This window comes from Rhinoderma darwinii, chromosome 1, assembly GCF_050947455.1.
Source record: "Rhinoderma darwinii isolate aRhiDar2 chromosome 1, aRhiDar2.hap1, whole genome shotgun sequence".
Lineage (NCBI taxonomy): Eukaryota > Metazoa > Chordata > Amphibia > Anura > Rhinodermatidae > Rhinoderma > Rhinoderma darwinii.
Genome location: NC_134687.1, coordinates 474,289,294 through 474,315,561, shown reverse-complemented (window position 1 = coordinate 474,315,561; position 26,268 = coordinate 474,289,294). Strand labels below are relative to the sequence as shown.

Sequence of the window (26,268 nt, the reverse complement as noted above, 5' to 3'; positions counted from 1 at the left end):
CCTGCGTCTCTAGCATTAGCTTCATTGGCATAAAAAATATGCAAAAGACAACAACTTAAAATACCGCTGTCAATTAAAAATTTGCCTCAATTGCAGATTGAGCGTAAGAGTGTAGTGCTTGTCTTTAAACGTTTCTGTCTTTCTCTAAACAATTTTTGGTAGGGGTGCCCTGAGGGAACTTTTTTTTTTCAGGGGTGCCTCGAGTTCGAAAAGGTTTGGAAACTCTGTACTAGGCTACAGGATCACGCTGGCCTACGCAAGGATACCGTTGTGGAGCAGCTCTGTTCGTCGTCGGAACAATTTATTTTTTTTGGGGACACTGTCTACAAGGGGGAGATGGGGTTTGTATGGCACTGTCTACATGGGGGAGGTGGGGGTTTGTTTGAATGATCTACAAGGTGGAGGTGGGGGGATGTATGGCACTGTCTACAAAGAGGAGGTTGGGGATTATGGCACTGTCTAGAGCAGGGGTCTCCAGCACGCGGCCCGCGTGGACACTATCTACAAGGGGGGGGCTGTCTGTGGTAGCCAGGGGAGGGGGCATTATACTGTGTGGAGGCCATTAAGCAGACATTATACTGTGTAGTGGCACTACAGGGGGGCAATATACTGTGTGTGGCACTTAGGGGGCATAATACTGTGTGGGCACAATTAGAGGACAAAATACTGTGTCTTTGAAGGGGTTATAATATATTATATTATTATTACAGTATACTGTATGGGGCACTAAAGGGGCATTATACTGTGTGGGGGCACTATATATGGCATTATACTATGGGGGGGCATTATACTTTTTATGGGGCATTTTTGTTATGATGGGATGGGGCGCCTAAAAATAATTTTGCACGGGGCGCCATCTATCCTAAGGTCGGCCCTGTGGGGCAGCATCTACAAGGGGGCTGTGTGGCACTATCTACAAGAGGAGGCTGTACATTATGTCGCTATATAGTCTCATTACCCTCAGTTATACAATCTGTTTTAGTCAGGCGCACTGACCTCTTTAATTTATTATTATTATTTTCTTTCAATTTATTGTTATGTTAACTGTCTTATAGAACTATATTGCTTGTAAGATGTACAGATGGTTTTATGCTCACGTTAGGCCCCATTCCGCTGGGCGTATATGTTTTTAAATACTAAAAAAGTATTGAAACGTATAGCTAGGCGTATACATAGACTATAATAGGTCAAAGGTAGACCAAATAGCATCCATTTGGTTTGGTCTATGTTTGTCGTCATGGTTTACGTTGGGATACTGTTTTTTGAAAGTACTGAAAAGCGTAGTCTGCTACGTTATTCTGTACTTCAAAAAAACGTATACGCAAAGTAAAGTTTTTTTTTAGCATTGATCTCAATGGACGACGTATGCAAACGTAATGCTATACGTTTGTTTCCGTTTACATTCAGTAAATCTATCAGTTTTTTGGGTTTTTTTTGATTTTTTTCCTATCAGTGTTCACTTTAAAAAAAAACAAAAAACATATACCTTTTTTTAGGTAAAAACTGTCAGAAACGTATACCGACTTATGAGTATACGCTAAACGTACATGCTATTAAGAAAAACAGACGTAAACAGAAAATGGTACATGTTTGTATACTTTTTCAATAGTCCACGTTTAACAAAAAAAAAAACGTATACGCCTCTGCGGTTAGCACAAACGCGATGTGAATGGGGCCTTATGTAAAAAAAATGTGAAAAAAAAATTACACCTCATTGACTGGTAGAAAAAGCAAACATTGCGAGGGGGAAGGAGCTGTCGGGCAGGGGGGGGGGCGTCAAACGGAATCTTTACACCGGGTGCAGGAGAACATAGCTACGCCTCTGCCTTAAGCCTTGTTTACACAGTGCATATTTTCTGCATATTTTGATATATTTTTAAGCCCAAAAAAATGCATGCAAAATCTGCAGCAAATCTGCACTGTGGGAACAAGGCCTTATAGTGATTTTGCATCGCTCCGGACAGCTGTAGCAAACTCTAGCTATACAGTTCACTTCTAATTTAATATTTATCTAATGTTGCCACATACTACGGTACAGTACAGAGAATGTAATCATTAATCATGATTCTTGCCCATAGCACAGCCAGGCACATTTATTGGGTATCCAGTTAATATGACACCAGTGTCTTCATTAGCATGGAGAAAAACTAAAAACCTATACATGTACCCAATATTCCAGTGAGTAACCATAATGCCACCTAACACTTAAAACAAAATTTATTTTGGCACCACTCATTTTACCATTTCTCTAAGGAAATGAGTAGCGTAAGTTTTGATCGATAGGAGTCTAGGTACCCAGACCCACACCGATCGCTAAAATGGACAGAAGGGGTCTATGGCTTCCTCTTTCTTCTTCGGCTGTGATTGGCAATCCTAGTATGACGAAACATGGTCTCACATAGAAAGCCTATGAGCGCGTAAATCAGGCTTATTGATTCAGGTGAGCGCTCCTGTTCGTTCATTTAGCAATTGGTGTGGGTCTCTGAACCGATCAAAACTTCTGACATCTCACTATGACATGTCAAAAGTTACCTGAAACGACAGTTATTCTTTAACTGATTTTGACACTTTCTCACTATACTTAAAGGGGTTGCCCAGCCACGGGACCGTTTTTCATACTGATGACTTATCCACAAGATTGTTCCGACACCGAACACTTCATACCGTGCATAACATCTGGTGACCGGAGGTAGCCGTAGCAGCTAATCGGTGCGGGTGTCGGACCCCCCACCGATCATATACTGACGATCTATCCTGTGGTCACCAGTATGAAAAACGGCCCCGTGACCGGACAACCCCTTTATTAGGTAGTCAGTTTCTCGCTTATAGAGCACTGGATCATATTCCCCTAGAAAGTCTCAGGGGCCCACAAACTCCACTGAAGGTTCTGATCCATATATAGCTGTATACAGCTCCCACTGATTCCTTTTTTTTGACCAGCAGTCATCACTAGGAATTCTGTAGCATATATAGCTATATACTGTTTCTATTGACTAGCGCCTGGAGAAGCATTCTCTGAAAAATACAAATATCCAGATACATTGAGAGAAATTCAATAATCTAAAACACGCTGGAGTAAGGTGCGCCTAATTTATTAAGAAGCACACGCCTCTTAAAAAATTAGGCTGGGTTCACACGACCTATTTTCAGACGTAAACGAGGCGTATTATGCCTCGTTTTACGTCTGAAAATAAGGCTACAATACGTCGGCAAACATCTGACCATTCATTTGAATGAGTTTGCCGACGTCCTGTGCAGACAACCTGTCATTTACGCGTCGTCGTTTGACAGCTGTCAAACGACGACGCGTAAAAATACAGCCTCGTCAAAAGAAGTGCAGGACACTTCTTTCAGACGTAATTTGAGCCGTTCTTCATTGAACTCAATGAAGAGCAGCTCAAAATTTACGGCTGTTAGAGAAGCCTCGCAAAATGCGAGGAGGAGCTTTTACGTCTGAAACGAGGCAGCTGTTTTCTCCTGAAAACAGTCTGTTTTTTCAGACGTAAAAGCCTGCTACCGTGTGTACATACCCTTAGGTGCATCTCTGGCCGTCTGCGTTCCAGAAAATCAAATAGCTCGCATAGATTGCGTTAGAATTTGCGCCTGCTTCTGGCGTAAATTATGGTAGATTTGTCGGCCGCGTAGCCCAGCCACTTGTTAGAAATGTGGAATGAGTGGTGCAAACAGAGCAAAAGTTGCAATTGTTCTGTGCAAATTGTGACTTTTGTGCCGTTTGCACCTTTTCAACACCAGAAAACTGGTAGAACAAGTAATACATTTCCCCCATTATTCTCCCCACTTCGGAAAAAAACAAACATTACAAGGGAAGTACACTTCTAAATATAGTTAAGGCAATATCTATTTGTTGCATGCCAAACATTTTAAGGTAGGTGAGTATGTCCTTCCTAATTAATAGTATCTGGCTCAAACTATTTAGATGAGAGATGATGCTGGGTGGCATTGTTTGACTACATTCCTTGATGACGATCCAGCCATCAGTTCATTGGGATCCTCAGCCTTGACTCCATATTATATTGTAAGTTAGGTCAGATAGGACTAAACCAGTCTGATTATAAACTGAGAAATCATGTTTACAAGAGAATATACACACTCATAGCCATCCTAGAGTAACATGGTTGATGGATATCAATATACCCTTTATTACTCTACACCAGGGGTAGGCAACCTTTTTTGTATGGCGTGCCGTTAAAAAAAATAAAAATCAATGATTAAGTACTAAGTACTAAGTGCAAACATGAAAGTCATATAAGAAATGTGACTTAAATCAATTAATCAGTTAATTAATTTTACATTTCAGTGTGAGCCTTGTCCCTGACTTTCATTGAAAAGATGATTCATCTGTGGTGCAAATGAGGCTAGAGAACACCAGCTAGGGGGGTGCACATAGGAGAGACTGTGGCTACTGAACACCAGCTTGGGGGCACTGCACACAAGAGAGAGAGAGTGACTACTGAACACCAGCCTGGGAGGGGGGTGCACATAGGATTGGCCGCGGCTACTGAACACCAGATTTATGTGGGTGCACATAGGAGAGACCGTGGCTACTGAGACCCAGCGATGCAGCTGAAAGAAGCAGGCCGGCTGTAATGACCGGGGGGTAGGGAAACGGACAAGTGAGCCCTAATCTACCCGCCACTCTGTCCCTGCCTACTTGCAACGACCCGCCCTAGGCGACGGGGTACAACTGGGCGGCGGTCCCTGCACTCAGTAAGTGCACGACAAACACGACAAACATACAAGGGAATACAAGCAAGGGAAAGGGGCAGTTGCCCACGGCAACACCGTGAGCAACCAGAGTGGTGAACGAGCCGAGTCAAGCCTGGAGTGTGCGAGGCACCAAACGAAGAGCAGAAGAGTAGTCAGTAAGCCAGGGTCTGTATGGAGCAGGAACAAAATAGAAGGAGCTGTAGCTGGGCCAGGAAACCACACGAAAAAGAATAACAAGCAAGGAGGAACAGGAAATGCAGGTATAAATAGACAGAGGGCGGGAGCTAGCTGAGTCTGGCCAGGCTGCGATAGGCTCTCCCACTCCTAAGCCTGCCAGCCTGAGTGGTGGAAGCTGGAGTCAGTCTCAGGGATGTAGATTCAGGTGCTGACTGATTCATTAAGGGAGTTAACCCCGAAGCTGTGCCTGGCAGATCCTTTACACCGGCGGCCATAAAGAGAAGTTGGTGGGGGCCCAAAAATTACTTTTTGCACCTGGGCCCATGAGACTATGCCCCTGAGTGGTATTATTACAAAGTGGAAGCTTTCAGGAACCACAGCAACTCAGCCGTAAAGTGGCAGACCACGTAAAGTTGCAGAGTGGGGTCACCGAGTGCTTCGGCCTCATAGTGCTGAAAAGTCACCAGCGCACAGCTGACTCAATAACTGCAGAGTTTGAAACCTTCTCTGGCGTTCTTTTATGAGGGGCCACCGGACCCTTTCTAAGTGGACCTGGCTTACTGGGGAAACGCAGGTGGAACCTCCTGACCAACACCCCAGCGTGAACATCCCGGGCGGGTACCGAAGTCCTCTCCTCGGGCCCGTAACCTCTCCAATGGACCAGGTACTGGAGGGAGCCTTGGACCATCTTGCTGTCCACAATCCTGGCCACCTCGAATTCCACCCCCTCAGGGGTGAGGACGGGAACAGGAGGTCTCCTCGAGGGAGCCAAGGACGGGGAGCAGCGTTTAAGGAGGGAGGCATGAAACACGTCGTGTATACGAAAAGACGGGGGTAACTCCAGCCGGAAGGAGACAGGATTGAGGACCTCAATGACCTTATACGGCCCAATAAACCGGGGAGCAAATTTCTTGGACGGAACCTTGAGACGCAAGTTCCTAGACGACAACCACACCAGATCCCCGACCATAAACAGGGGGTTAGCAGAACGTTTTCTATCAGCCTGAGTTTTTTGTACGCTCTGGGACGCCTCTAGGTTCTTCTGAACCTGGGCCCAGACTGTGCACAGTTCCCGATGAACGACCTCTACCTCGGGATTGTTGGAACTACCAGGTGAAACGGAGGAGGACCGTGGATTAAACCCAAAATTACAGAAAAAGGGAGAGACCCCTGACGAGTTACTGACCCGGTTATTAAGGGAAAATTCGGCGAGGGGGATGAATGAGACCCAATCATATTGACAGTCAGAGACAAAACACCTTAAGTATTGTTCTAGAGATTGATTAGTCCTCTCCGTTTGACCATTGGTTTCAGGATGGAAGGCAGAGGAGAAGGACAGATCAATCCCCAACTTCATACAGAAGGCTCTCCAAAACAATGAAACAAATTGTACCCCTCTGTCCGAAACAATATTGACAGGGACCCCATGGAGACGCAGGATGTGTTTGACAAACAAGGTAGCCAACGTCTTGGCGTTGGGTAGTTTCTTGAGGGGCACAAAGTGGCACATCTTACTGAAGCGGTCTACCACCACCCACACCACCGACTTGCCTTGGGATGGAGGCAAATCGGTGATAAAATCCATGGAGATATGTGTCCAAGGTCTCTGGGGAATGGGCAACGAACGCAGTAAGCCCGCTGGTCGGGACCTGGGAGTCTTGGACCTAGCACAAACCTCACAAGCGGCGACGTAGGCCTTAACGTCTTTAGGCAACCCAGGCCACCAATAATTTCTGGTAATGAGGTGTTTGGTACCCAGGATGCCTGGATGACCAGATAATGCGGAGTCATGATTTTCCCTAAGTACCCTTAGCCGGAATTGCAGGGGAACAAACAGATTGTTCTCAGGAAGGTTCCCGGGAGCTGAACCTTGATCAGCAGCAATTTCAGAGACTAAATCAGAATCGATCGAGGAAATGATTATACCTGGAGGCAAAATACAAGCAGGATCTTCCTCCGAAGGAGGGCTGGCCATGAAGCTACGCGACAGTGCATCAGCCTTAATATTTTTAGACCCAGCCCTATAGGTAACCAAAAAATTGAATCTGGTAAAAAATAACGCCCATCGAGCTTGTCTCGGATTTAGCCTCCGGGCAGATTCTAGGAAAACCAGATTCTTGTGGTCGGTAAGGACCGGTAAGTGGCGCCACTCTTCAAATGCCCATTTAATGGCTAAGAGTTCGCGGTTGCCAATATCATAGTTACTCTCAGTTGGCGAAAACTTCCTGTAGAAGTAGGCACAGGGGCGGAGATGGGTGAGGGACCTGGTACCCTGGGACAAGACAGCCCCCACTCCCACCTCAGATGCGTCAACTTCCACGATAAATGGCTCCATTTGGTTGGGCTGAACCAGCACCGGGGCCGAGATAAAGCACTTCTTAAGGACCTCAAAAGCCTGGACAGCCTCAGGAGGCCAGTGGAGGAGATCAGCACCTTTGCGAGTGAGGTCCGTAAGAGGCTTAGCGATGACCGAGAAGTTAGCAATAAATCTCCTGTAATAATTAGCGAACCCCAAAAAACACTGTAACGCCTTCAGGGAGGCAAGTTGGACCCATTCCGCCACAGCCTGAACCTTGGCGGGGTCCATGCGGAATTCATGAGGAGTGAGGATTTGACCCAAAAATTGTATCTCCTGTACCCCAAACACACATTTTTCGGTTTTGGCAAACAGTTTGTTTTCCCGAAGGACCTGGAGCACCTTCCTGACATGCTCAATGTGGGAGGACCAGTCCTTGGAAAACACCAGTATGTCATCAAGGTACACTACAAGAAATATCCCCAGGTAATTTCTCAAAATCTCATTTATGAAATTCTGGAAGACCGCAGGGGCATTACACAACCCAAAGGGCATGACGAGGTATTCGAAATGGCCTTCGGGCGTGTTAAACGCAGTCTTCCACTCATCCCCCTCTTTGATGCGAATAAGGTTATACGCCCCCGTAGATCCAATTTAGAGAACCATTGGGCCCCCTGAACCTGATTAAAGAGATCAGGAATCAAAGGAAGGGGATACTGGTTCCTTACCGTGACCTTATTCAGGCTACGGTAGTCAATGCATGGCCTAAGACCACCATCCTTCTTCCCCACGAAGAAGAAGCCAGCACCTACCGGAGAAGAAGAGGGACGAATGTAACCCTTGGCCAGGGATTCCTGGATATACTCTCTCATGGCTTCACGTTCGGGACAAGAAAGATTAAATATCCTACCCTTAGGAAGCTTTGCTCCTGGTACCAATTCGATAGCGCAATCGTATTCTCTATGAGGAGGTAACACTTCGGAGGCCTCCCTAGAGAAAACATCAGCGAAGTCCTGAACAAACTCGGGTAGCGTATTCGCCTCCTCAGGGGGAGAAATAGAATTAACAGAAAAACATGACGTACAACATTCATTACCCCATTTGGTTAGCTCCCCAGTATTCCAGTCAAACGTGGGATTATGCAACTGCAACCAGGGAAGGCCTAGAACCAAATCGTACGATAATCCCTGCATCAACAGTACAGAGCATTGCTCCAAATGCATGGAGCCAACAAGGAGTTCAAAAACAGGGGTATGCTGTGTAAAATAACCATTAGCAAGAGGAGTGGAGTCGATACACACTACCGGGACAAGTTTAGGCAAATCAATCAGAGGCATAGCAAGAGACATAGCAAATTCCACAGACATAATATTAGTAGAGGACCCTGAATCCACGAAGGCACTGCCGGTAGCAGACCTACCACCAAAAGAGACCTGAAAGGGAAGCAAGATCTTAGTACGTTTCCTATTTACTGGAAATACCTGTGCGCCCAAGTGACCTCCCCGATGATCACTTAGGCGCGGAAGTTCTCTGGCTGCATTCTTACGCTTAGGACAGTTGTTCACTTGATGCTTGTCATCCCCACAGTAAAAGCAGAGACCATTCTTCCTGCGGAATTCTCTACGTTGTTGGGGGGACACGGAGGCCCCGAGTTGCATAGGTATCTCTGAGTCTTTCCTGGAGGAACGAAGCAACGGAACTTCGGGAGGCATCATGGGGGAGTCGGAGGAGAAAACACATAAACGTTCATGTTGTCGTTCCCTGAGACGTCGGTCAAGTCGTACCGCTAAAGCCATAGCCTGGTCTAGGGAGTCAGAAGAGGGATAGCTAACTAGCAGGTCTTTCAGGGCATTCGACAGACCCAACCTAAACTGGCACCTTAAGGCAGGGTCATTCCACCGAGAAGCTACGCACCACTTCCTAAAGTCAGAGCAATACTCCTCAACAGGTCTCTTACCCTGACGTAAGGTCACCAGCTGACTCTCGGCAAAGGCAGTCCTGTCAGTCTCGTCATAAATAAGTCCGAGAGCAGAAAAGAAACAATCAACGGAGGAAAGTTCAGGGGCGTCAGGAGCCAAGGAGAAGGCCCACTCTTGGGGCCCTTCCTGGAGCCGGGACATAATTATACCCACCAGCTGGCTCTCAGAACCTGAGGAATGAGGCTTTAAACGAAAGTAAAGCCTACAACTCTCCCGATAGGAGAGAAAAGCCCTCCGGTCCCCTGAGAACCGGTCGGGCAACTTGAGGTGGGGTTCAAGAGGTGCGGTGAGGGGAACTACCAAGGTAGCATCAGGCTGGTTGACCCTCTGAGCCAGGGCCTGGACCTGTAGGGAGAGACCCTGCATTTGCTGAGCCAGGGTCTCACGGGGGTCCATAGTGGTGTCAGGGACCAGGGTAGACTAGGTATGGGCTTGTTATTATGTAATGACCGGGGGGTAGGGAAACGGACAAGTGAGCCCTAATCTACCCGCCACTCTGTCCCTGCCTACTTGCAACGACCCGCCCTAGGCAACGGGGTACAACTGGGCGGCGGTCCCTGCACTCAGTAAGTGCACGACAAACATACAAGGGAATACAAGCAAGGGAAAGGGGCAGTTGCCCACGGCAACACCGTGAGCAACCAGAGTGGTGAACGAGCCGAGTCAAGCCAGGAGTGTGCGAGTCACCAAACGAAGAGCAGAAGAGTAGTCAGTAAGCCAGGGTCTGTATGGAGCAGGAACAAAATAGAAGGAGCTGTAGCTGGGCCAGGAAACCACACGAAAAAGAATAACAAGCAAGGAGGAACAGGAAATGCAGGTATAAATAGACAGAGGGCGGGAGCTAGCTGAGTCTGGCCAGGCTGCGATAGGCTCTCCCACTCCTAAGCCTGCCAGCCTGAGTGGTGGAAGCTGGAGTCAGTCTCAGGGATGTAGATTCAGGTGCTGACTGATTCATTAAGGGAGTTAACCCCGAAGCTGTGCCTGGCAGATCCTTTACACCGGCGGCCATAAAGAGAAGTTGGTGGGGGCCCAAAAATTACTTTTTGCACCTGGGCCCATGAGACTATGCCCCTGAGTGGTATTATTACAAAGTGGAAGCTTTCAGGAACCACAGCAACTCAGCCGTAAAGTGGCAGACCACGTAAAGTTGCAGAGTGGGGTCACCGAGTGCTTCGGCCTCATAGTGCTGAAAAGTCACCAGCGCACAGCTGACTCAATAACTGCAGAGTTTGAAACCTTCTCTGGCGTTAAAGGTGTTTTCCCATCAGGGACATTTATGACCTATCCGCAGGATAGGTCATAAATGTCAGATAGATGTGGGTCACAGAGGGACCCGCACTTATCTCTAGAACAGGGCCCCCTAAACCCTGTTCTACCTCTCTAAGCTCCGACCATGAAGAAGGAAACAGTGTAGCTCGCTGAGCTATGCTGTTTCCATAAGTCCCATAGAAGGGCAGGTACGGAAACATGCTATGCTGCTTCCGTAACTGCCATTCATTACTATGGGAGTTACGGAAACAGTGTAGCTCAGCAAGCTATGCTGTTTTCGTAACTCCCGACCATATAGTCAGGAGTGGCAGCGGGAGCAGAAAAAGGTAGGGGGCCCCGTTTTAGAGATAGGTGTGGGTTCCAGAGGTGGGACCCGCATCTATCTGACATTTATGATATATCCTGTGGATATGTCATAAATGTCCCTGATGGGAAAACCCCTTTAACATCTACAAAAAAACTGTGTGCCGGGAGCTACATGGAATGGTTTTCCATGGCCCAGCAGCAACATGCAAGCCTTACATCACCATGAAGACTCTGGAGCAGTGAAAACTTATTCTGTGGCATGGCAAATGACGCTTCTCTATCTGCCAGTCTGTTAGACGAGTCAAGGTTCGGCGAATGCCAGAAAATCGTTACCTGCCTGACAGGGGCACAACTATAGGGGTGCAGAGGGTGTAGTTGCACCCAGGCCAAGGAGCCTGAGGAGGCCCAAAAGGTTCCTCTTCCGCATTTAAGGAGACGAGTACTATAAATGAAGCATGATCGTTGGAGTGGCCCTGTTACCAATTTTCCATTGGGGCCAAGGAGCTACAAGCTACGCCACTGCTACCTGATTGCATTGTGCCAACTGTACAATTTGGTGAAGGAGTGATACTGCTATTGGGTTGTTTTTCAGGGGTTGACCTTGGCCCCTTAGTTCCAGTGAAGGGAAATCTTAATGCTTCAGCATACCAAGACATTTTGACAATTGTATGCTTCCAACTTTGTGGGAACAGTTTGGGGAATGCCCTTTTCTGTTCCAGCATGACTGAGCCCGATATACAAAGCAAGTTCCATAAAAGGAATGGTTGGGAGAGTTTGGTGTGGAAAAACTTGACTGGTCCGCACAGAGCCCTGACCTCAAGCCCATCGAATACCTTTGGGATGAACATGAATGGAGATTGTGAGCCAGGCCATCTTGTCCAACACTATTCTTTAACCTCACAAATGCTCTTCTGGATCAATGGCCAAAAATTCCCTCATACACACTCCAAAATCTTGTGGAAAGCCTTTCCAGAAGAGTGGAAGTTGTTTTAGCTGCAAAGGGGGAGAACAAATCCATATTAATGTCTAAGGATTTAGAATGGGATGTCATAAAAGCTCCTGTAGGTTTTTCTAATACTTTTGTCTAGATAGACAGACAGACAGACAGACAGACAGATAGATAGATAGATAGATAGATAGATAGATAGATAGATAGATAGATCAGTAGCATAGACAGAGGGGCGGTGGCCCCGGGCCCACTGAGATGGTGGGGCCCAACGTGATCGCTCATGCCATGACCGCTGCTCCCCTGGCACAAAGGGCGGCCTGCTGCTTATCTGAGGGGGCAGCGGTGCAACTGAAACCAGCCACCGCCACCCCCTCCTTCATTAATTGTACCTGCGTCTATATGACACAGATACAATTACATGCAAAAGCGCTGAATGGCCAGGAACGTTCCGTGCCCCGACCATTCAGCGCATAACAATGACGCTGATTGGCAGGGTAGAATGACTTGCCCAGCAAATCAGCGCCTTTCAACGATGATAGCGCTTCCGTTGTTGAAAGGCGCTGATTGACAGGGCAAGTCATTCTGCCCTGCCAATCAGCGCCCTTCAACGATGCAAGCGTCGTTCAGCCCCAGCAGACCTGCTCAGAAGAGAGCAGGCCTACATCGACACATGACGGCGCATGGGCAGGATCAAGGTGAGTATATGCAGGGGCTGCTATACATGGGGCACGATCTACAGGAGGGGTATATGTAGAGCGCTATCTACAGGGGGCGGCTATATGTAGAGCGCTGTCTACAGGGGGCTATATATAGAGTGCTATCTACAGGGGGCTATATGTGGGGCACTATCCACAGGGGGCTGCATGTGGGTACTATCTACAGGGGGATCTATGGGGGGCACTATCTACATGGAACAGTGTGTGTGTGGGACACTGTATGGTGCTATTATAATCAGGGACACAGTGTATGGTGCTTTTATTTTTAGGTGTGTAGTGTGTGGCATCATGAGAATTTTATCTTCGTTTATAGGTGCAGAAATGTTTGAAAAGTGAGAAGCTGAAGACATCTGAGTGGAAAACTGCAGAAATGGGCTGTGGCCGGGAGAAGTCATCATAGAGGTCTGGACCGGACGGAGAAGAAAAGAGAAAAAGAACAACACCGGTGAGTCACTTGATGTAAATGTTTATTCTGCCTCTAATCAGATGATGGGTGGTATGATTATTTATTTTTTTAAACAGCAACCCCCAGCATATCCTTACCATTGTTTGGGTCATACTGGGAGTAATAGTTTTACGCTATACAAACCTATACGCCAGGGGTAGCCTGGCTGGTATATACAGGGATGATGGAGTTTATATACAGAAATGATCGTTGTTACATACAGGGATTATGTTTGCTACATACAGGGATGATGGGTAGTCCAGCCATTATCCCTGCATTAACCCCCATCATCCCAGTGTATACCAGCCATCATCCCCTTATATAACCCCCATCATCCCTGTATATAACCCCCATCATCCCTGTATATACCAGCCATCATCCCTGTTTATAACCCCCATCTTACCTGTAAATACTAGCCAGGCTGGTATATACAGAGATGATAGGGGTTATATACAGGGATGGTGGCTGGTATACACAGGGATGATGGGGTTATATACAGGGATGGTGGCTGGTATATACAGGGATGATGGGGGTTATATACAGAGATTATGGGGGTTATATACAGGGATGATGGCTGGTATATACAGGGATGATGGCTGGTATATAATTAGAATGCACCTCTTCAGTTGTAAACATGCATTAGGTGTGGGCCCACTTGGTTGGGGCCCACTCAGATATGTTTTGCTCCCCTTGTGCTAAACCCCTAGCTACACCTCTGAGATAGATAGATAGATAGATAGATAGATAGATAGATAGATAGATAGATAGATAGATAGATAGATAGATAGATAGATAGATAGATAGATAGATAGATAGATAGATAGACTGTAGTTACATGCACAAATAGGTACAGATATCTGTAGTTACCTTCATTTTTGCAAATTCATTTTTCTCATTTTCACTTGTTCACCCTAGCTGTACCTCACTCTTCATGTAAACTCTTATCTTTTGTGGCATCTACCCACTTACATACACACCCTACTACTCAGCCTTATTACAGTGTGCAGGCCACTGTTGCTGGTACAAGTTTGTTAACGTAGTTCGTAATCCATATTAAGGATTTGTATTGTAAAATGACGTAAAATAACTCTGAAAAGTTCAAAATTCCTTATATACAGTGAAGGAAATAAGTATTTGATCCCTTGCTGATTTTGTAAGTTTGTCCACTGTCAAAGACATGAACAGTCTAGAATTTTTAGGCTAGGTTAATTTTACCAGTGAGAGATAGATTATATTTAAAAAAACACCTGAAAATCACATAGTCAAAATTATATATATTTATTTGCATTGTGCACAGAGAAATAAGTATTTGATCCCCTACCAACCATTAAGAGTTCAGCCTCCTCCAGACCAGTTACACGCTCCAAATCAACTTGGTGCCTGCATTAAAGACAGCTGTCTTACATGGTCACCTGTATAAAAGACTCCTGTCCACAGACTCAATTAATCAGTCTGACTCTAACCTCTACAACATGGGCAAGACCAAAGAGCTTTCTAAGGATGTCAGGGACAAGATCATAGACCTGCACAAGGCTGGAATGGGCTACAAAACCATAAGTAAGACACTGGGTGAGAAGGAGACAACTGTTGGTGCAATAGTAAGAAAATGGAAGACATACAAAATGACTGTCAATCGACATCGATCTGGGGCTCCATGCAAAATCTCACCTCGTGGGGTATCCTTGATCCTGAGGAAGGTGAGAGCTCAGCCGAAAACTACACGGGGGGAACTTGTTAATGATCTCAAGGCAGCTGGGACCACAGTCACCAAGAAAACCATTGGTAACACATTACGCCGTAATGGATTAAAATCCTGCAGTGAACGCAAGGTCCCCCTGCTCAAGAAGGCACATGTACAGGCCCGTCTGAAGTTTGCAAATGATTATCTGAATGATTCTGATAGTGATTGGGAGAAGGTACTGTGGTTAGATGAGACAAAAATTTAGCTCTTTGGCATTAACTCAACTCGTCGTGTTTGGAGGAAGAGAAATGCTGCTTATGACCCAAAGAACACCGTCCCCACTGTCAAGCATGGAGGTGGAAACATTATGTTTTGGGGGTGTTTCTCTGCTAAGGGCACAGGACTACTTCACCGCATCAATGGGAGAATGGATGGAGCCATGTACCGTCAAATCCTGAGTGACAACCTCCTTCCCTCCACCAGGACATTAAAAATGGCTCGTGGCTGGGTCTTCCAGCACGACAATGACCCGAAACATACAGCCAAGGCAACAAAGGAGTGGCTCAAAAAGAAGCATATTAAGGTCATGGAGTGGCCTAGCCAGTCTCCAGACCTTAATCCCATCGAAAACTTATGGAGGGAGCTGAAGATCCGAGTTGCCAAGCGCTTGACAGCCTCGAAATCTTAATGATTTACAGATGATCTGCAAAGAGGAGTGGGCCAAAATTCCATCTAACATGTGTGCAAACCTCATCATCAACTAGAAAAAATGTCTGACTGCTGTGCTTGCCAACAAGGGTTTTGCCACCAAGTATTAAGTCTTGTTTGCCAAAGGGATCAAATACTTATTTCTCTGTGCACAATGCAAATAAATATATATAATTTTGACTATGTGATTTTCTTTTCTTTTTTTTATATAATCTATCTCTCACTGGTAAAATTAACCTAGCCTAAAAATTCTAGACTGTTCATGTCTTTGACAGTGGGCAAACTTACAAAATCAGCAAGGGATCAAATACTTATTTCCTTCACTGTATACTTTATTAAGACTGAGAGCAGATGAAGGATATAATCTTAACCAGAAGCATACATTCCTAGTAAGCGAAAAACTTATCATATTCATAAAGAACAGCCTGTATATAGCAGAGTCAGCTCTCCCCCGATGTTGTGCACCCCAAAATAATTTATTTTATTGTAGTATATATAGACATATCATTTATTAAAGTCCAATTATAAAGTACAGTATATGGTATAAAAGTACGTTGCCATTTCCCTATCACCCATAGACTGTAAAGGAGCATGTACATACTTTGGGGAGACGAGGGCCCAGAAAAGACAGTTAAGGAGGCAATTTCCTAAGGCGCAAATTAATTCACTTCCAAGAGGGGCACATTTCCTGATGCCATTTTTTTCAATTGCATCAAGTGACCTGTAAACGTCAGCTCATGATTCATTATCTCCTATATAATGCGAAAATGAGCGTATTAGTATATGTCTTTGATCTTTAGCTGGGGCACTGTATATGGGAGCACTCTGTAGCTGGGGCCTTGTATATAGATACAACCTCTGGCAGGTAGTTTGTATATTACTACATTCTAGCAGACAAAGAGCAACGAGCGATGGCGGCTCAGAGCAAGGAGAATTCAGGGGGCTATTGCGATCCCGAAAATGGTTATGGTAAGGCTGTGCTTTTGCCATTAGGAGAGGTTTACATAAAAAGGCTCTGGAAAGAGTAGCTGGGGGCTTTACATCTAGGGATAATAGGTTGTTTGCGGCAGAAATACAAGAGAGCGAAATGGGCCAGGTGGGAAAGAGAGGTGGGCTTTTGGAGGTGCAAAGGCGAGGCCAGTTGGGGGTTTGGGCAGAACAATTTTGGATTTGTCCCGCACACCATTTGGAGCAAAAGCATTGAGTAGAGTTAAATATTTTGTTTGTTATGATGACCAAATTGTATTTATGTAAGGTGGAATTGTGACTTCAACTAAACAATAGCATGGTATCTGTAGGACCGACGGCAGGCTGGGCATTGCTGTGCAGCATGCCAGCCTTCGGTAGGAGAGGACATGACTGTGCGGCTAGTACTCAAGGGGGTCGAGTAGCCTTGGATGCTGGCCACTCGGCCAGCAGCTGACCCGAAACCTAGGTGCAGGCTTGGTCTGGCTGGCAAGATGGCGTGGTTGAGGTATTGCGATTTGGGCCGGGCACTCCTAAGGTGTATTTGTGATTATATATGGACCAATAAAATAAGTGTCTAATACCACAATGTTTCCGCCAAATCTTGTGTAATGATGTCTTTTTGGGAGGAGTTTATGGTTTAACATTTGGGGGAGGTCAGCATGTGCCCTTCTTATTAAGGGACAAATATAGTGGTGAGTAGGGATATGTGCAGATGATACTGTATTTCTGACTGCTGATAATGTCCTGAACTCAGTACAGTGGGGCATATTTGCTTATACTGGTTTTATCCCAAGTGGCACGCCAGTATTAAAATATAATGTAGTGTGTGCCAAGTTTTCCTACAATTGTGTCATTTTTGTCAGTTTCGTAAAAAGTGGTGAGAGACTTAATAAATATGGTGTAATCTCCATTATCAATCAAGAAAAATATGATTTACTGAGAGGCACCTCACAGAGCAGCAGAACCTGGACTGTAAAGATATCAGTGACACAGCGTCCCAGGCACAATACTCCCAGAGTTACTTACGCTTGTCAGCCATGATGTGCCACTAGTCCCTACGTGTTAGGGTATGTTCACACGACAGCGTACGTAACGGCTGAAATTACGGGGATGTTTTCAGGAGGAAATATCCCCGTAATTCCAGCCGTAACGGCATGTGCAGGCACTTGAACGCCGCGTCCATTACGGACGTAATTGGCGCTGCTTTTCATTGGAGTCAATGTATAACGGCTCCAATTACGCCCAAAGAAGTGACAGGTCACTTCTTTGACGCGGGCGTCTATTTACGCGCCGTCATTTGACAGCGGCGCGTAAATATACGCCTTGTGTGAACAGACAAACGTCAGCCCATTGCTTTCAATGGGCAGATGATTGTCAACGCTATCGAGGCGCATTTTTCGGACGTAATTCGGGGCAAAAACGCCCGAATTACGTCCGTAATTAGTGTGTGTGAACATACCCTAACAGGGAGCACATGGGACTGTTCTCATTGAGCTCCACATAATCTAGGTAACGTCGGTGGCCTGTGCCCCTACCCGCCCGCCTTCAGCTGGTGACAGGCTGCTGCAGTACAGACCATTGTGACATTCACAGATCAGCTGTGCTGCCTCCACCTCTGTCCCTCCCTCAGTAGGGCAGCCCTGTAGTGGATGGGCTGGATTCCCTCCAGATCTGAGAGCAGCAGCAGCTCCAGGGAACACTCGCCTTCAGCTCTCTGCTGAAGAATCTCTATCACCTCAATGCAAGGAGAAGTCAGAGACTAGTAAGTGCCCTGTACCCTCTCTGCCAGCTGTCAGTGCTCTGCTTATGTGTCAGTCTTTATATTCTATGCCAGTCATACTTCCCGCTCTCTGTTTCTCTGCACACTGCTGTTTATAGTATGTTCTGTATATTGATGTAGCAAAGCTGAATTTGTTGGGGCAGCATTGTTTGTGAATTGTGATAACTGTTATGACGGAAGGCTTTCCTGCAGTCCCATGTCAATTCAAACTGTCCCTGATATGATTGATCAGCTGTGATGACAAAATCCGCTCTGCTAGATTTATAAAAGAGGATCTGTAATGTTGGTTTATTGTAAAATTCATTCCTCCACTATATAGTAACTTTGTGGTGTGGCAGGGTAAGAGTTAAATGTCTATATTGTATATGATCCATCCAGAAAAAGGGTGCAATGCGTCGCAGCATAGACCAGTGAGTAGCTGCGGTGTGTTGGCATATTAGTAGTCACTAATAAGATGTAAAGTGAACAAGCCATATTAAAGGGACTTTCCACTAAAACACTGCTAGGTCATATCAGTCAGAAACGTGATCAGGGGGTTCACAGCTGCTGGGGGTCCGCTCTGAGAACCAGGGCTTCCCATTTCTTTTTCTCAGGTGAGGTGGCCATGAAATCGGGTATATTTTAATAATTTTGGGGGAGACTGCAATCGTTTTTAGTTATCTGGTTCCCCTGTAGTTATTACCCTGACCTAGTCCTATGAAGCCTTCTGTAAAAATATTTTACCCCTACATTTGTTCCACCTAATGTGTATGGGCACTTTAGCCTGTCCACCTATTTCTCAAGTGGTTCTGGGAGAGAATGGGTTAAGTATTGGATACAATGATATTCTTTTTCATATGGTTTGAATTGATGTACTGTAAAGGCAGTTTGTGCTAAAGAGTAGAATGAGGGCATTGATCCCGGGCTGGAATTCCCATTTGGTCTACCTATGTTTACAGTACACTGCTTCCCTAAAATTGCACAAGCTCAGGTTACTAGTCCTAGAGATATTATACGGAGTTAACCTCTTACTGGCATGGTACAGTAGCTTCACCTGGATCTCCCCATGGTAAAAGTAATAAAGCAGGTCCAAGCCACAACTTAGACAGTCACAGAGTTGGAAAAGCCGATTATGGGGAATAGCAGAGTTTTATTTTGCTTTGAGCGGAATGATTTTCCCAGTACTTGTAGACATTAGAGATATGGCACAGAAATAAGATACATTTGTGTCAACTGTATCAAAACATACATTTGGCACAACTCCGCATAGTAAACATAGTCAATACACTTCTCTTCCTTGCATTTACCTCATGGCTGTCGTACATATACTGTAAGTCCATAAAATTTTTGGCACAACCGTTGCAAGTTTGATGCTCTGTCATACATCGTGTCATAATCATAATACAAAACTAAAAATGGCATTCATAAATATGTTGCATGTTATTTGTGCAATTTGTGTACCGCATATTACGCCACTCTTGCGGTCTATATATTTTAAAGGATGTGCCCCAGTAAACAGACCATTACAGTGTTTTTTCGATCTAATGAATCATTTTTGGCCGTGCCATCTGTTAAGCGGCACTCTGAGTATGTAATTTGGGCCAATGATTGGACAGTTCAGGGAAGACAATGCAGGGTCGGCAATCACTTGTTCATATTTAGCGTTGCCACTTCCCTAGAAAACATACTGTGTGTGCGTTCTGCCTACACGTCTGGTCCAGACAGCAAGAGATAGGAAGAAAGGGGCAGGGATAGGAAGAAAGGGGCAGGGATAGGAAGAAAGGGGCAGGGACATTTTCTATACCTTGACAAATTTGCTTTTGATTTGCCAATAATTCTTAAAAACTATTGGCTATTTCAGGGCTGGAGACAGACATCTGCTGTGAAGAGAGAAACATGTTTAACCAAAATGTTACTCTCCTCGATAAGATCATAGAATCTCTAACTTTCATATTTGCAGGTTGTAAGGTGATACGCCAAGCAAAAAGAAAAAATTTACCAGAAGTGGTGCCAATCCCACCCATTTTTAAAATTTCACTTAGGGCTTGTCCACACGTAACGGCTTTGCTGCAGAAAATTTCTACAGCATCTACGCATCAACTGGCAGAAAATCCTCTGCGGATAATCCGCACCATTTCATGCTTTTTTTTTTTTACTGCGGAATATAGTTTGGATTTTTGCTGTTTTTTTTTTTCACGTGCTGTGTTTTGGTGATATTTCTTCTTCCTGTGATGTTATTTTCACCCCTGTAAGAAATTTCGCAGCACATCAGAAAATCAGTCTACTTTCCGCAGCAATGATTGACATGCTGCGGAACTAAAATTACAGGTGAATTTCTGGACTAAATTTTCTGCAGCGTGTGGATGACATTTGTTCAATCACACCCACTTTGCTGCTACTGTATTTTGCTGCGTATTTTCCGTCTGCAATTCCGGACAGAAAATACGCAGCAATTCCGTTACGTGTGGACAAGCACTTAAAGGAGTTGTCCAGTGAAGACAACTCTCTTTGTAAATGAAAGCACTCCATCTGCTGCTGAAACCCATGGATATCATCCATAAGATGGATATTTCTCCGATATTATCCTATTCACCTGAACGGGGCTTGCAGGAATTCATGCACAAGCTGTAGAAGCATCCCCATTCAGATGTCAAGTCTGCCGTGTGAGAATATACCATTATTGTCAGGGGAGGCTGCTATTAATGGTTGACTACTGTATGTAAAACACGGTTACGACAGGTCTTCCAAAGAGAGAGTGGGATCGCAACACTGACGGGGTTGTCCCAAGATTCTTGTCAGTGGTTTTCACCTGACAACTGTTTTGTGTCTATGGCCAGCTTTACCTGTGGGCCTACTTTCCCCAGATCATGACCTTCATGGTACCCCATATAATTAAGGTTTTGGGGAGTGGGAGTTTAGCCTGGAGTTTCAGGTGCCCCAATATTACTGTGTGCTTTATTTGAGAACTATAGCAGGTTTGGGAAAATCTATATTTATCAAAACTAGTGCCAGGAGAAGTGGAACAATTGCCCCACATCAACCAATCGAGATGCTGTATTTATTTTCGAAAAATACTTTTGAAACATGACAGCTAAAAACTTTATTTATGGGCAACTGCATATAAACAATAGTTTGTGTCTGGTAGAAGTTACAATAGGGCAGAATGATTTATATATTCATGTATGTTTGTATTCATTTACCATACATATTGGGGCAGATTCACTACTGTGTCTGGGTATAGAAAATGTCGACAAATGCATTTTGCCGCAATTTTGAAGTTTGCACCTCACTAGACACTTTCTAAAAGTGGTCCAAAAAGGGGGTGTGACTAAGCAGGGAAAAGGTGTGGCTCCCTGTAAAAAGAGGCGTGACTTAAATGCACCAAAAAAAAAAAAGCCTAAAAACGGGCACAAAATTCTGGTGCAAAATAAGCCAAATCAGCAATAATAAAGAGGAAAAGTGTCAAACAGGTCTTATTATAAATTATAATTCCTGCCTGGTCTAAGTGTACTGTAAAGGATCTGCCAGGCACAGCTTCGGGGTTATCTCCCATAGGTAATCAGTCTACACCTGAATCTACGTCTCTGAGACTGACTCCAGCTTCCACCACTCAGGATGGCAAGCTTAGGAGTGGGAGAGCCTATCGCAGCCTGGCCAGATGGAGCTAGCTCTCGCCCTCTGTCTATTTATACCTGCCTTTCCTGTTCCTCCTTGCTTGTGATTCTTTCCGTGTGGTTTCCTGGCCCAGCTACAGCTCCTAACTATTTGATCCTGCTCCATACTGACCCTGGCTTACTGACTACTCTTCTGCTCTGCGTTTGGTACCTCGTGCTCTCCTGGTTTGACTTGGCTCGTTCACCACTCTGTTGCTCACGGTGTTGCCGTGGGCAACTGCCCCTTTCCCTTTGCTTTGTATTCCCTTGTATGTTTGCCTCGTGCACTTACTGAGCGTAGGGACCGCCGCCCAGTTGTACCCTGTCGCCTAGGGCGGGTCGTTGCAAGTAGGCAGGGACAGAGTGGCGGGTAGATTAGGGCTCACTTGTTCGTTTCCCTATCCCTGTCATTACATAATCACAAGCCCATATACCTAGTCTACCCTGGTCCCTGACACCACTATGGACCCCCTTTAGACCCTGGCTCAGCAAATGCAGGGTCTCTCCCTACAGGTCCAGGCCCTGGCTCAGAGGGTCAACCAGTCTGATGCTACCTTGGTAGTTCCCCTCACCTCACCTCCTGAACCCCACCTCAAGTTGCCCGACCGGTTCTCAAGGGACCGGAGGGCTTTTCTCTCCTTTCGGGAGAGTTTTAGGCTTTACTTTCGCTTAAAGCCCCACTCCTCAGGTTCTGAGAGCCAGCGAGTGGGTATTATTATGTCCCGGCTCCAGGACGGGCCCCAAGAATGGGCCTTCTCCTTGGCTCCTGACGCCCCTGAACTTTCCTCCGTTGATCTTTTCTTTTCTGCTCTTGGACTCATTTATGACGAGACTGACAAGACTGCCTTTGCCGAGAGTCAGCTGGTGACCTTACGTCAGGGTAAGAGACCTGTTGAGGAGTATTGTTCTGACTTTAGGAAGTGGTGCGTAGCTTCTCGGTGGAATGATCCTGCCTTAAGGTGCCAGTTTAGGTTGGGTCTGTCGAATGCCCTGATAGACCTGCTAGTTAGCTATCCCTCTTCTAAGTCCCTAGACCAGGTTATGGCTTTAGCGGTACGACTTGACCGACGTCTCAGGGAACGACAACGCAAACGTTTATGTGTTTTCTCCTCCGACTCCCCCATGATGCCTCCCAAGGTTCCGTTGCTTTGTTCTTCCCCGGAAGACTCCGAGGTACCTATGCAACTCGGGGCCTTCGTGTCCCCCCAACAACGTAGAGATTTCCGCAGGAAGAATGGTCTCTGCTCCTACTGTGGGGATGACAAGCATCAAGTGAACAACTGTCCTAAGCGTAAGAATGCAGCCGGAGAACTTCCGCGCCTAAGTGATCATCGGGGAGGTCACTTGGGCGCACAGGTATTTCCTGTAAATATGAAACGTAATAAGATCTTGCTTCCCTTTCAGGTCTCTTTTCGTGGTAGGTCTGCTACCGGCAGTGCCTTCGTGGATTCAGGGTCCTCTGCTAATATCATGTCTGTGGAATTTGCTATGTCTCTTGCTATGCCTTTGATTGATTTGCCTAAACCTGTCCCGGTAGTGGGTATCGACTCCACTCCTCTTGCTAATGGTTATTTTACACAGCATACCCCTGTTTTTGAACTCCTTGTTGGCTCCATGCATTTGGAGCAGTGCTCTGTACTGTTGATGCAGGGATTATCGTCCGATTTGGTTTTAGGCCTTCCCTGGTTGCAGTTGCATAATCCCACGTTTGACTGGAATACTGGGGAGCTTACCAAATGGGGTAATGAATGTTTGACGTCATGTTTTTCTGTTAATTCTATTTCTCCCCCTGAGGAGGTGAACACGCTACCTGAGTTTGTTCGGGACTTCGCTGATGTTTTCTCTAAGGAGGCCTCCGAAGTGTTACCTCCTCATAGAGAATACGATTGCGCTATCGAATTGGTACCAGGAGCTAATCTTCCTAAGGGTAGGATATTTAATCTTTCTTGTCCCGAACGTGAAGCCATGAGAGAGTATATCCAGGAATGCCTGGCCAAGGGTTACATTCGCCCCTCTACTTCTCCGGTAGGTGCTGGCTTCTTCTTCGTAGGGAAGAAGGATGGTGGTCTTAGGCCATGCATTGACTACCGTAACCTGAATAAGGTCACTGTAAGGAACCAGTATCCCCTTCCTTTGATTCCTGATCTCTTTAATCAGGTTCAGGGGGCCCAATGGTTCTCTAAGTTTGATCTACGGGGGGCGTATAACCTTATCCGCATCAAAGAGGGGGATGAGTGGAAGACTGCGTTTAACACGCCCGAAGGTCATTTCGAATACCTCGTCATGCCCTTTGGGTTGTGTAATGCGCCGGCGGTCTTCCAGAATTTCATAAATGAGATTTTGAGAGATTACCTGGGGATATTTCTTGTAGTGTACCTTGATGACATACTGGTGTTTTCCAAGGACTGGCCCTCCCACATTGAGCATGTCAGGAAGGTGCTCCAGGTCCTTCGGGAAAACAAACTGTTTGCAAAAACTGAAAAATGTGTGTTTGGGGTACAGGAGATACCATTTTTGGGTCAAATCCTCACTCCTCATGAATTCCGCATGGACCCCGCCAAGGTTCAGGCTGTGGCGGAATGGGTCCAACCTGCCTCCCTGAAGGCGTTACAGTGTTTTTTGGGGTTCGCTAATTATTACAGGAGATTTATTGCTAACTTCTCGGTCATCGCTAAGCCTCTTACGGACCTCACTCGCAAAGGTGCTGATCTCCTCCACTGGTCTCCTGAGGCTGTCCAGGCTTTTGAGGTCCTTAAGAAGTGCTTTATCTCAGCCCCGGTGCTGGTTCAGCCCAACCAAATGGAGCCATTTATCGTGGAAGTTGACGCATCCGAGGTGGGAGTGGGGGCTGTCTTGTCCCAGGGTACCAGGTCCCTCACCTATCTCCGCCCCTGTGCCTTCTTCTCCAGGATGTTTTCGCCCACTGAGAGTAACTATGATATTGGCAACCGCGAACTCTTAGCCATTAAATGGGCATTTGAAGAGTGGCGCCACTTCCTGGAGGGGGCTAGGCACCAGGTAACGGTCCTTACCGACCACAAGAATCTGGTTTTCCTAGAATCTGCCCGGAGGCTAAATCCGAGACAAGCTCGATGGGCGCTATTTTTTACCAGATTCAACTTGGTTACCTATAGGGCTGGGTCTAAAAATATTAAGGCCGATGCACTGTCGCGTAGCTTCATGGCCAGCCCTCCTTCGGAGGAAGATCCTGCTTGTATTTTGCCTCCCGGTATAATCATTTCTTCTATTGATTCTGATTTAGTCTCTGAAATTGCGGCTGATCAAGGTTCAGCTCCCGGGAACCTTCCTGAGGACAAGCTGTTTGTTCCCCTGCAATACCGGCTAAGGGTACTTAGGGAAAATCATGACTCCGCACTATCTGGTCATCCAGGCATCCTGGGTACCAAACACCTCATTGCCAGAAACTATTGGTGGCCTGGGTTGCCTAAAGACGTTAAGGCCTACGTCGCCACTTGTGAGGTTTGTGCTAGGTCCAAGACTCCCAGGTCCCGACCAGTGGGCTTACTACGTTCGTTGCCCATTCTCCAGAGACCTTGGACACATATCTCCATGGATTTTATCACCGATTTGCCTCCATCCCAAGGCAAGTCGGTGGTGTGGGTGGTAGTAGACCGCTTCAGTAAGATGTGCCACTTTGTGCCCCTCAAGAAACTACCCAACGCCAAGACGTTAGCTACCTTGTTTGTCAAACACATCCTGCGTCTCCATGGGGTCCCTGTCAATATTGTTTCGGACAGAGGGGTACAATTTGTTTCTTTGTTTTGGAGAGCCTTCTGTAAGAAGTTGGAGATTGATCTGTCCTTCTCCTCTGCCTTCCATCCTGAAACCAATGGCCAAACTGAGAGGACTAATCAATCTCTAGAACAATATTTAAGGTGTTTTATCTCTGACTGTCAATATGATTGGGTCTCATTCATTCCCCTCGCTGAATTTTCCCTTAATAACCGGGTCAGTAACTCGTCAGGGGTCTCCCCCTTTTTCTGTAATTTTGGGTTTAATCCACGGTTCTCCTCCGTTTCACCTGGTAGTTCCAACAATCCCGAGGTAGAGGTCGTTCATCGGGAACTGTGCACAGTCTGGGCCCAGGTTCAGAAGAACCTAGAGGTGTCCCAGAGCGTACAAAAAACTCAGGCTGATAGAAAACGTTCTGCTAACCCCTTGTTTATGGTCGGGGATCTGGTGTGGTTATCGTCTAGGAACTTGCGTCTTAAGGTCCCGTCCAAGAAGTTTGCTCCCCGGTTTATTGGGCCGTATAAGGTCATTGAAGTCCTCAATCCTGTCTCCTTCCGGCTGGAGTTACCCCCATCTTTTCGTATACACGACGTGTTTCATGCCTCCCTCCTTAAACGCTGCTCCCCGTCCTTGGCTCCCTCGAGAAAACCTCCTGTTCCCGTTCTCACCCCTGAGGGGGTGGAATTCGAGGTGGCCAAGATTGTGGACAGCAAGATGGTCCAAGGCTCCCTCCAGTACCTGGTCCATTGGAGAGGATACGGGCCTGAGGAGAGGACTTGGGTACCCGCCCGGGATGTTCACGCTGGGGTATTGGTCAGGAAGTTCCACCTTCGCTTCCCCAGTAAACCAGGTCCACTTAGAAAGGGTCCGGTGGCCCCTC

General features: G+C 46.2%; 1 protein-coding gene across 1 annotated transcript in view; it reads left to right on the top strand.

Moving 5' to 3' along the window:
• Nucleotides 1-17,897: 17,897 nt before the first annotated feature.
• Nucleotides 17,898-26,268, top strand: part of RFLNA (refilin A) — a 53,462-nt gene continuing 45,091 nt past the window's right edge. Inside the window, exon 1 of the mRNA XM_075854492.1 lies at nucleotides 17,898-17,985. The gene's annotated coding sequence lies outside the window, so the exon portion shown is untranslated. The remainder of the gene's footprint in view (nucleotides 17,986-26,268) is intronic.